We start from the raw sequence: 12,579 nt of genomic DNA, 5'->3' as shown, positions 1-12,579 counted from the left end.
GGCCCAGCTGACTCTGAAGATAGAAGGGGTTCACAAGCCAAGGAGTGCAGGCAACTTCTACAAACTAGAAAAGGCAAGGAAACAGATTCCCTCCCAGAGCCTCCAGAACAGAAAACAGCACCACAGACATCTTGACTAAAAAATTCCACATTTCTTTTAGGATTAAATACAGTCTATTCCATTCTGAATAGATCCTCTGGCAATATTTATATGATAGCTTTCAAATGATGCTCTTTTCTTAAATCCTCTTCTCAACAGGGAGGTGAGTATCAAACCCTAATTACACGAGATAATTGGGTAAATGTGACACAAGGTGTTATTTGCAGAAACTAAGTCACACAAAAAGTAGAGAGCAGACAGAAGTGGACTTCTTAGTCTCACATGATCACTGCCATGGGAACTTAACTCCTGTGCCTTACTGATTTTGGAAATAAGCAAATGTCTAGATGAAACTCCCTTATTTTCCCCACCCCTAGATTCTGAAATATATCAGAGATTCAACCTTCAGAAATAGTTACTACATCAGTAAAATCAATATCCCCCCCCAGAACTTGAAGATCTAGAATTGTACTGGCAGAAAATGAAAGCGTGAAATTTCTCCGAAGTTACAGCTTTCGCAAGAGGAAAAGGAATAAAGACTTGAATTGTTCAAGTTAAGCTACCATTTTCCAAGGTGCGTTTCAATGGCCATTTTTGGGCCAGGTGTGCGTTTTATGTGAAGTGATCTTTAATTTCAAAAGGTTTGAGGGTGAGAAAAAAATACATTATCATTGTCCCCGTGTCAAAACATAACTCAATCTGGTATGTAACTGAAAAGTACAAGCCAGGGTAAGATTGCATGGGGGTATGTTTTCCAAGTGTATCCCTACTGAAATTTCTTTGCAAGCCAGTTGTGGACCAGCTACAAGTAATCCCAGACCCCCAGTTGTGCACTGTGAGGGAAGTGACAATAAGCTGGAATCCACAGGGTATGATCCAGCTACAGCAGTGGCCTCTCAGGAAGAGGACCAGGATCCCAGAGGTAATGCGTTGGGAACATCAGACATTCAGGTCCCCCTGGGATGGTATTACTATTCAAGTAGTCTAACGGGTGCAATTGTATCTCTGGATGGAGAGAACATCCCTTAGCACATAGATAATAGCAATTCCTTGTAAGAAGGGATGGGGTCCATGTGGACTGAAGCACAGCAGCTTCAAGCTGGGGTACAGGGAGGTGGGCATGTGTAAAAACAGTATGCAGCTCTGTAGGGAGAAGGGAGTAAGCAGATGGTCATGGAGTTGAACTAGAGGGCTAGGGTTCATGGCAGCTCCAGGCCAAAGAGGAAAGAGAAGTTCGTGAACCAGGACAAAAGCTCTTTGCTGCATGGAACAAACAAAGAAAGTTACTTAAGAAAACCGTGGCTCCTTAAGCAGCAACCACTAAGCTTAAGAACCTAATTCTAAATCTCATGCATATTCTGATTGTTCTGATTGTTCTGATTGGCTTAGGGACTGGCTCTGGTTGGACCTTCCTGTTGGAAACTGTCAGTCTCTGCCCCTGGGCAGAGCTGGTGGCAGGGTAAGAGATATTTCCAACAATGCTGGCTTCATCCAAGTGGATTGTTCTATTTTTTTCAGTAAGAAGCTGTAAGAATTTGAATTTCACATCCGTGTGTGTGTGTGTGTGTGTGTGTGTGTGTGTGTGACACAAGACTTGACCACTGAATTATTAGGTGACAGACCAAATAATAGCTCCTTTCTTTTTTTCTGGTTTCCTATCGGCTTAGCTTACACTGGCCTGTCTGTCAGACTAAAAGTCATACGGGGCTTCGTAAATAAAAATGCCAGTTATGAAAATACATGTGGCGATGATCTCAGGTGGGGTCTCGAGAAAACAGAACCTAAGACGGAGATTGCACACAGGTGATTTATTGGGGGGTGCGGCCCATGGAAGAGTGGGGGAGGTAGGATTGGCAATGGGAGAAGCCTATCTGCCATGCATGCACAAAGATGGTCTCAGCTCCTCCCCCAGGGAGCCCTGAGGCTGGGCTGGCTCTGCAGAGTTGCCCTGAATTGGGGTGAAGGGGACTGGACCTCAATATTCCCGCATGGCCAGTCACTGAATGTGGGCTGCCTCTGAGAGGGGAATGTGACCTTGGTCCAGGTGGCTGTCTTCGCAGCAAGTCCTAGAGAGGGACTTGGCTGAAAGCAGTCAGCCTCCAACACAGGAAGAGTGAGTGAGAGCAGTGGGTCTGGAGGTGGTGATCTGGGCGGGGCATCACCGCACCCTCTGCAGCCCAGGCTTCCCACTGCTCCCACCCCCTCACTTCCTACACTATCCTCTGGAGCCAGTTCATCCAAGATGCGGAAGGGACAAACTTGGGAAAAACTGGACAGTTTTTCCTGGGAAAAACTTCAGGGACAAAACTTGGTAGCACGAACTACAACTCCTGCCTCTGCGTGGGTATAACTGAGACTCATCATTCCCCTCTTTCATCATCCATTCTAGAACCTCTCTACTCTAGCATCTCTCTAGCATTACCTGGTGGGTGGCCCATGCCCTCCTCCCCGAGAGGCTCAAGCTCCTGGTCACCACGCACTTCTTGAATGACAGATGCTGCACCTGTCCACTCACCATCAAAATTGGGCAAGAAAGTATCAGGAAGCAGGAGATCACCTGGGTGTCACAGCAGTTCTCTCCTGTCCCCGTCATGTGATAGCAGCCTTATGTCCTCTTGATGGTGAGCATCAATTACCCAGCGAGCATGGTGACTCCTCTCCTTGTGTGCAGGCTTCTTGGCATAAGAAGCTTGCAGTAACCAGGTGGAAGCCATAGCCCAAGTTTTAGTGGGTTGCTTGCTATGTCCTGTGGTGGTAGCATTTCCCCCTGAGAACTCTAAACCACAGGACCCAGAGCTATGGGGTCAAAACCTACACGTTTTCTAAGTCATTGGTATTGAGAGAAAGTGGGGCCACTCCCACTTCTCGCTCTGGGTTCCTAAGACTTTGTGTATTCTGTTGGCTTGCATGTAGGTGGTTTCCTGGGGAGTATGCTCAAGATCAATGCCTATGCGGTAGTGAAGGAAGCAGGACTGGGCAGAAAAACAGTGGAAGAAACAGGACTGGAAGAAAAACTGTGATACGGTCACCAGAAAAGCCTCAGGTAATCCCATGGTGAGCTTTGGGGCTGGATGGCCCTGTAGAGTTCTTCTGAACTGGCCAGGCCAGACCTTTACAATTGGCATGGCCATTGAATGGTTGTTGATTCGGGATGTACCCTACATCCTGGAGGCTGGTGCCCCTTCCTCACATGGCATTCTCTCTTCCAGCTGGCCCCCTCCTCCTCAGACTTCCTTGTCCCCCATTTGCTCTTTCCCCTTCTAGGCCCCTGACCAATCAGGCAAGCATTCACCACTGTCTAGGACTCCATATGTACTCTCACCTCAGAGCACTTCTCTTTCTGCCTAACGTGGACAGGCAGGTGAATCACACAAGGGATTTCTCACTTGTGTCTCTCTAGTGAGCTGATCCATTCATGAACCCAACCCACTAGCCTTTAACAGGGAGGAATGGGCCACATCTGTGGGCCCAGAGGGTTCCCAAGAATATGGGGATCCACATTTTTCTAGCACATCAACCTAGACATACCTACCCCATGTCTCAAGGCGTCACTCCTGGCTTTGGCACCCAGACTTCTCTGGAGTTCTGCTACTTTAAGAATTAAACCCTGGGCCTATTCCTTAGCTTCTCTGCCCTCCAACTGCAGACGAGTCTCTTCATATGCTGTTAAGGAAGCCCTCTGGCGTTCACACTTAGCCTTATCACTCAGTTCCAGCTGTTGCAGATCTAGTGCCCAGGGAGGCAAAGTCTGAGAGATTTGCCCACAGAAAGCTTATGAGGAAGTGGAGGCGCTCTCAAGTTCAACCCATGTGCGGGGAGCAAAGGAAGCTGAACTGGGCAGAGGGAGAAGATGAATGGTGATGGGGTCCCACCAGAGGCCTCAGCTGATCCCACAGGAGCTCTGCACTGGGATGGCCCTGCAGGGTGGTCTCAAATGGGAACGGGGGCCAGGCCTTTATGCCCTGCATCAGTCACCTGGTAAGGGCTGCCCTTGGGAAGGAAGCATGACCTTGAGCAAAGTGACCGGCTCTCTTTAGCCCACAGCCAGTCCCAGAAAAGGACTTAGCCGAGAGCTGTCAGCCTCTGGGACAAAGTGTGAAGTGAGGAATGAATGCTTGAGTCCTCCAGGGAGATCTGGACAGAGAATCTTGATGTCTACTACCCCAACCTACCTACTAACACATAACGGGATTTTAGAAACCTTCACTGCACAACAAGAAATTCCTTTCAGATCCTTGGTTGAAATGTCAAGTGAAATAAGCCTTTGCGAGCCTCAAATACACATCTTAGGTCTTCTGGGGTCCCAAGGTTCAAAACATACCAAGTTTTTTCTTTTTCCTTTGTCACATAGACAACAAAAAGTATCCATCTGGCATTTCGAGTAGACAACCGTACTGATCTTCCTGCAGATGGTCTTAGGCTTTTAATCTTCTTGTCTACCTTCCCGTCTTTGCTGCTTGGAGCTAAAGGCCACACCAATTCTCTAAGCAACTCAATATGTGAACAGCCTCATGGCATGCAGATATGCGTTCTCTGGGCCATGTTGAGTCATGCCTCGTGGTCCTAAACTGCCCGGGGCCATCCACGATGTGCCCTGGATCTACAGACAGCACGTTGCCCACGATGCAAAGAAGCAGTGTAACCGTGGCCCATTCCTTAGAAGGAAAAGCAGTTGAATTCTGTGTGCTGAAGACAAATTGGCCATAAACTCCGCAAGCCATGGAGGTTATTTCAGTTACTAAATGATTAAAGTCTCTAATCTCTGGAGCGGTAATAAAGAACACCGGAGAAGGGGGCTGGGCTTCTGATGCTGGGGGAAGGTACAGAATGTCTCTCTCGAGACCATGCCAGAGGAAGCCCACCCCATCAGAGAACCACAGATAAGTAAGACATCATTAATAAATCAATGACAGGAAAGTGAAAACGGAAGCAGATGAATCAGCCAGCGGAGCAGGTCGTAGATGAAGAACAACGCATCTGTTGCTACCGTTGGTGCATTAACAAATAAGTCTGCTGGATCAGACGGTCTTTCCTACTTAGACTTGGAATAATGAAGCTTCAAGAGCGATTAAAGCATAAATCAATTTTTAAATGTATCTTGTACCTCCCCCAAACAACAGGAGGCATATTTTTCCTTGCTTTGAATTCTTTTTGGCAGGCAACGGGAGGTGCGGGGATAAAAAAACGCTGCCTCATTTTGGCTCTGCTGTGAGGTACAGGCACACAGCTAATTTAGTGTTTAGCCTTATGCTTTGATTCTTACCAGCTGAAGACACTGAGCTGTGCTTAATCGATATGTTAAATCCGAGCCGATGCATTTCGGCTCGAGCAACATCCACCAGTTCCCTTGTCCAGGACAGCTCGGTTCTAGCTGCTTTTCCTCGTCATGCAGGTATTGATTGCCATTTTATTTTGTTTTTATTGAAGGTTTCAGTAAGATTAACAGTTGAGGTGATGAAGCATTTTTCTCTTTTGAAGCATAATTTCTCCTTTATATACGATAAAAAAAAAAAAAGTTTGCTTCTCCCCAATGGCAAAGTGGTCCAGTTGGAGGACATTAAGAGTGGACACCTGCAATTGATTTGACAAACTGACATCTGTGTCCAAAGGGGGAGAGGTGCACTCTAGACATAGTACTTTTTATTGAAGTATAGCTGACATACAATATTATATTAGTTTTAGGGGTGTGATAGAGTGGAGACTTATATACATTACTAAATGCTCACTATGGTAAGTGTAGTTATCATCGGTCACCATTCAAAGCTCTTACAATATTATTGACTATGTAGGTCCTATACTTTTCATCCCTGTGATTTATTTATTATATAATGGAAATTTGTACCTCTTCACCCCTTTTGCCTATTTTGTCTCTTCACCTATTTTGCCCAGCCCCCCACCCCTTCCTCCTGGCAACCACCAGTTTGTTCTCTAGATTTATAAACCTATATTCCTCTTTTGTTTGTTCATTTTTTTAGATTCCACATATAAACAAAATCATACGGTATACCTCTTTGTCTGACTTATTTCACTTAGCATCCATAATAGCTTGTAGGACCATCCATGTTGTTGTAAATGGCAAGATTTCATTCTTTATGGCTGAGTAATATTCCCTGTGTAACAGGGAGAACTTAGCATGTCTGAGAAACTTAGAGGCTTCTGTCTGGTCCTGCATGTAGGCATGTTACAGCTAAGATGTGCAAAAAATGCTTCTTACCCGAAACCTACGTCGCCTGGGGAGATAAGGAAGTGTGTATAGAAATGACCAAGCAAGGTTTACAGGAACCACGTGACCAGATTCCTGTATGCAAAGCTCAAATGACCAAGGACAAGGAAGTTACACGACCTTCTTCAAGTGCCTTGAGATGTTCCTCACTTTTTGACTCCAACTCCCCCCCACCTCCGCCACCTTCCGCCTCTTCCTAACATAAAAGCTCAAATCTCATGCTTGGGGAGATAGTTCTTTGGGATAACAGTCCACCATCTCCTCGGTTTGCTGGCTTTCTGAATATAGTCACTTTCCTGACTCCAACATCTTGCCTCTCAACTTATCGGCCTGTGGTGGGGGGGAGCAGAATAAGCTCGGACCCATTTACCATTTGGTAGCCTGGCCCTGAGTAGGTCGTGGCCAGCTGCCCCACCCAGGGATTCTCCAGCTAACTCTCCAGCAGCTGCCAGACCACGTGTTCCAAAGCTTTTCTGACTTCCTGGAGCCGCACCTGCTGCCCCTGCCTGTGGCTGGCTGGACACAGAATCCACAAACCCTGCCAGTCGCCAGACTGGGAAGTAGGGTAAGTCACTCCAGCGTGTACAACTGGGAACTCTCCTGCCATTTGGGCTTCTCCTTGGGGAGAAGTCGTTTTGTTTGCATTTGTCTCGGGGATCCTGTTGGAGAGGGCAATGGTTGTTGGGCTCACACCAGTTTGTTTGTGACCCAGTTTATTTGCGCTTGGTTTGTTTGCTGCTGCAGCTTTGGATATCTTTGGGCCAGCCATGTTAGATTTGTTTTGTAACAGGCCTTCATTGTTCTCTCCCCAAATATTAGTGACTCTCAGCTTTCTTCCTCCCATTCAGTTGCCTCCAAATAGGGGATGTTCTAGGAAGCCGTTCGGTTTAGTTGGTGAAGCCCCTGACTTTCGAGGACGAACGAATGCTAACAGAGGTACTCTAGGCTTCATTTAGTCATAGTTTTGTTTCTTCTGTGTCCTTTCAGGATCTTTGGCTAGAGAGATGGCATATCCTGTCTCCAAAGAAAGCCCATTAGGACAGATTTTGAATAAATGGTGCAGAGGACTGCAAAGCAACCAGAGAAAAAGCCTGTCTTGCAGGAGGGACAGACAGGAGTCAGAGATAAAGGAATGGTAGGGGGAACTTGGAATCCACCTCGGCATGGCCAGCCGCTGCCTCTGCCTCCCCTCCCTCTGTTCCTGCACCACCACCTGCGCGGGTAGCTAGCTTAGCCAGCTCCTGTACCATCGCTGGTGCTTCCAGCACCATCGGCGCCCCCCTACCGTCACTACTGAGGAACAAAAAGCACCCCAAGCTGTAGGGCCAGCTCCTCATAAGCTTCAGACTGAAATACCTCCCAGACAAAACGGAGGGGTGCGGGGGCTACTCTGGACTTAAACCGCCCAGATTTCCCCACAGGAGCCCCAGGTAAAATTGACAGCGGGGAACACATTGATGGTTTGGTAGGCACAGGTGCAACATATTTGGTGTTAAAGCTAATTGACGTTGTTAGTTTAACTAAAATAAACATGACTTTACACTTACCAGCATGAAATGTAAAACTTTTATTCTACCAGTTTTACTAAAGGCCAAATAAGCTCATGGTATCGGTTGCAACTTGTCAGCACAAAGATAACTTAAAACGATGTTTAATTTCGTCTCTCTCACGAAGTTTTCATGGGTGATTGCTAAGAGCAAGTAGGTTACAAAGGTTTATAGGTAAACTTTTAAATAGCTTTCAAAATCTTTGGTAACCTGGAGCTTTGAAGGTTTGCCAGTTTAAACAATAAATTGGGTTGAATTCGTTGGATATCTAAGTCTTTTCCAAATAAGGTAAAATACTAAAATATTAACTACTGAGCATAGGTTTGTCAGCTTTTGTTTTATTACAGAGAGACTAAAGATACTTGGGTCTGTTAGTAAACATTTTATGCTTTACTGAAAGTTGTACTATGTAAAAACACATGTCTAGAAATCATAAAATGTATTCATGAGTTTCTCAATCTAAAGAATTCTGGTGCAACATAGTTCACAATTGGTTACTACTTAGTTTTCATTGGAAACTAAGGTTTTTAGGAGTTAAAATTCTGATAAATGTAATTAAGACTGCTAGATATGATAAGGAAAACAACTCTGTATGTAGGGAAAGTAGGAGATGTGTAGGAAAGGTATAAGAAATGAAAATACATTTTTGTTGAGGGAAAAGAAAGTAGTTGTATCCTGAAGTGGGATTGGTTATTTAGAGAGGACAAACTTGGACAAAATCTGAATGAAAAAGAAGGTTCTAGAAGGTTTGTGAAGTGGAATCTTTGGGAAAAAAATTTATGTGTGGTCAGGACTAAGATTGGAATGAATGAGTTTTAAAAGAGAAGGTATAAGATTGGAATTTGGGTTTTCTCTCCGTGTAAAAGACAAGGTTTTCTTGGATTGTTGGTCTGTTCTTACAAAGAAATTGTAAACAAAGATTTTTTTCTTTATCTGCCCAGAAAAATAAAGTTTCAATGTTTTGTCTTTATCAGGTCTTTGATTACTTTAAGAAAGTTAAAAATTCTCAATATTAAGGGAGCTAAGTTTTGCTAGCAACTGTAAAAACTTCTGTCAAATCTGTTATTGCCAACTTGGTTAAGTAGATAATTGAATTAAGTTTTATAATAATCGGTAATCCTATTTAGGTACATGCTTTAGAACCTTTTGAGGTTTTAACAAACTTCCCCAAAATTCAAATTCTAAATGAAATCTTTTTGACAAATTAGGCTTGTTTATTTTGTTTGTTAAGTTATCTGGGAAGCATTGTCAAGAAAATGATAAGCCTTCTTAGCTTACATCATGTGGGTAAATACTAGAACTGTTCCAGAAATTATATAAAATTCCTAAACTTTTAATATGTCCTGATATAATGTCATCACATGTAATTCTAATTATTGAAGTGTTGTGTGTCACAAACATAACCTAGTATCATCGTCAACTGCATCATAATGAATTCTCATCAGATTGTTAACCATGGCCATTTCTTAGTTTTGTCATTTATGGTTCTTGTTTCATTCTGATGCTCTTGCAAATGTGTTTCAGTTTCAAGGAGACTCATGAAAAGGACTTTTGACAAATACAGGTTTCTGATATCTTTTTAAAAGATATTTATTTATTTATTTTGAGAGAGAGAGAGAGAGAACATGTGCGTGTGAGCGTGGGATCGGCGGAAAGAGAGGGAAAGAGAGAATACCAAGCAGGCTCTGTACTGTCAGCCCGGAGCCTGATACGGAACTCGATCCCATGAACCATGAGATCATGATCTGAGCCAAAATCAAGAGTCAGACACTTAACTGACTGAGTCATCCAGGTGCCCCGGTTTCTGACATCTTTTTTTTTTTTTTTTAACGTTTATTTATTTTTTTGAGACAGAGAGGCAGAGCATGAACAGGGGAGGGGCAGAGAGAGAGGGAGACACAGAATCTGAAACAGGCTCCAGGCTCCGAGCTGTCAGCACAGAGCCCAACGTGGGGCTTGAACTCACGGACCGTGAGATCATGACCTGAGCCGAGGTCGGACGCTTAACTGACCGAGCCACCCAGGTGCCCCACTGACATCTTTAAGATCATAAAACTAAGCTAAGAAATCCCAAAACCAATGGGAAAACTGCATTCAAACAAGAATTAGTAACATGGGGCAAAATGAATTGAGAAATATGATTATAATTTATATGACTTTTGTTTGAAAACTGGCTGGTTCTCTAATATTTGCTCTTCTAGGTTTAAGAAAATGTTTTCTCTTAAGATATCTTTGACTTACAGAAATTTGATGAAATATTTCTTTGTAAACACATAGAAACATTTATCTTTTCACCCTGCTTGAACCCTCCAGAATTCAGAAACTCTCAGTGAGTGTTCTTTCTTTCATGGTACTTCCAGTTATTTGCATAAGTTCAATGAAAATCTGTTCTCCCTGTAACAGGACACCATTGAAAACATGAGTTATATTACCAAGGCTTTGACTGGAATGTCATATTTGAGAGAGACATGTGTGGACCCAGGTATGACAGATTTAAGGAACTAAGGTTGGCTTTATGGAACCAATAGAACCCTTGGAAATGTTGGCCTGATACCTTGCTTCCAGAGTTCTCGACAGCCTTACCAGGCGAATAAAGAATGTCACTTCCTGTCAGGTGCAGAAATCTCAGGATATTTTGGGGACCTTGAAAAGGGAGGAATTCACCCAAATCTACAGGGATTTTAGGCACATCTGATGGCAACGCTTTGGGTTGGCTTCTGGCCTTGAGAGGCTCTTAAAAGTTCAGTCTGAAATCTTTTTTTTTTTTTTTTTAACGTTTATTTATTTTTGAGACAGAGAGAGACAGAGCATGAACGGGGGAGGGGCAGAGAGAGAGGGAGACACAGAATCTGAAACAGGCTCCAGGCTCTGAGCTGTCAGCACAGAGTCCGACACGGGGCTCGAACTCACAGACCGCGAGATCATGACCTGAGCCAAAGTCGGACGCTCAACCGACTGAGCCACCCAGGCGCCCCTGAAATCTCTTATAAAAAGTTGCAGCAAAGCATATTTAAAAGCATCTATATGGCCAATTGCTGCACTTAGGTAAATAATTAGGTCGAGTTTGTTAAAAGTAATTTTTTTTTTTTACAAACTAGTCTTCATTTGGCTATCTTTGATAAAAATGAGGGTGATTTTAGAGAGAGAAATTATCTTTCAAAACATACATTTGTGGGTGTTAGATTCTAGTTCTGATTGTCTTTGAGGGTTTGTTATTTGCTTATAAAACTGGGTTGGATCCTGAATTCTTCTGGTTTCCTTGAATATCTGGCTATGACTCTTCAAACTAAGGTTTCCAATTTTCTCCCATTCTCTTGACTTGAACTCATTGGGAACTAAAACTGCTATTTTTCCTGAAGCCTTGCAAACTGAAGCAAGACAACTTGAGTTAAACTTCAGAGAAATTGCCACAATGGCTCATGTATAGACAGTCTTCATGCCTGTTGCTCTGTGGGCCCCTTGAAAGGATCACCAGGAACATTTGAACTACAAACTAGAAAAATCCATCAGATTGCCACTGCCTGCCTCCACTCCACCTGAGGATACTTTGAGGCCAACATCTCAAAATCTTCTCACTGGCAGCAATCAGGACTCAAACATCAGGTTTATAATTTGCTCCAACTATTAACCTGTGTTTTTCTTTTGTTTCCATAGAAATACCTATGGTTACTTCTAAAACCCCAATGCCAAAAAGAGGCACTAAGAAATGTTTCTTAAGTCAAATCAAATGGTTCCATTCTGCAGCTGCCCTGCTCATTGACCCTGCCCATCAAAATAGTAATCTTTGATTTAGAGATGTTGGACAATAAAGCAGGGCAAAAGTAGGGTGGCTGAGACTGGGGAAGGGGGAAGGGCCAGAAAGCACCCACAACACCAAACTCTGGAGTGGGAAAATAAAAAAAGAATCTGATTTCCAGTTATCACATTATATTAATTGAGGTATCCAGTTTTAAACAAAGAATTGCAAGGTATGCAAAGAAGCAGAAAAATACGGACCATTTGTAGGAAAATAATAGTCAATTGCAACTGCCCTTGTCCCTAGTAGGGTGTTGGACTTATTATATAAAAACTTTAAATCAGCTATTATAAATATGTTCAAAGAACAAGAAAAATCATTTCTAAACAATGAAAGGCAAATGTGAAAATAATATCTCAGCAAGTGGAGAATCAAAGAGATAGAAATTATAAAATAGAATTGAACAGAAATTCTGGAGTTGCAGAGTATAATAACTGAAATGAAAAATTTATGCAAAGGTCTCAAAAGAAGATATAAGCTGGTGAAAGAAAGGATCTATGAACCTGAAGATAGGTCAATTGAGATTATCCAGCTTGAGGAACAAAAGAAAAAAGTTTTTAAAAATTACCAAAAGCTGGGGCACCTTGGTGGCCTAGTTGGTTAAGTGTACAACTCTTAATTTCAGCTCAGGTCATGATCTCATGGTTCGTGAGATAGAGTCCTGAGTTGGTCTCTGTGCTGACAGCATGGAGGCTGCTTGAGACTCTCTCTCTCTTCCTCTCTCTCTGCCCCTCCCCCACTCACTTTCTCTTCCCCACCCCTGTTTCAAAATAAACATTTAAAAAAACATAATGGAATGCTACTTGGCAATGAGAAAGAATGAAATATGGCCTTTTGTAGCGACATGGATGGAACTGCAGAGTGTTACGCTAAGTGAAATAAGTCAGGCAGAGAAAGACAGATACCATATGTTT

This window comes from Neofelis nebulosa, chromosome 7 (genome assembly GCF_028018385.1).
Source record: "Neofelis nebulosa isolate mNeoNeb1 chromosome 7, mNeoNeb1.pri, whole genome shotgun sequence".
Taxonomy (NCBI): Eukaryota; Metazoa; Chordata; class Mammalia; order Carnivora; family Felidae; genus Neofelis; species Neofelis nebulosa.
This window is presented reverse-complemented; position numbering follows the sequence as displayed.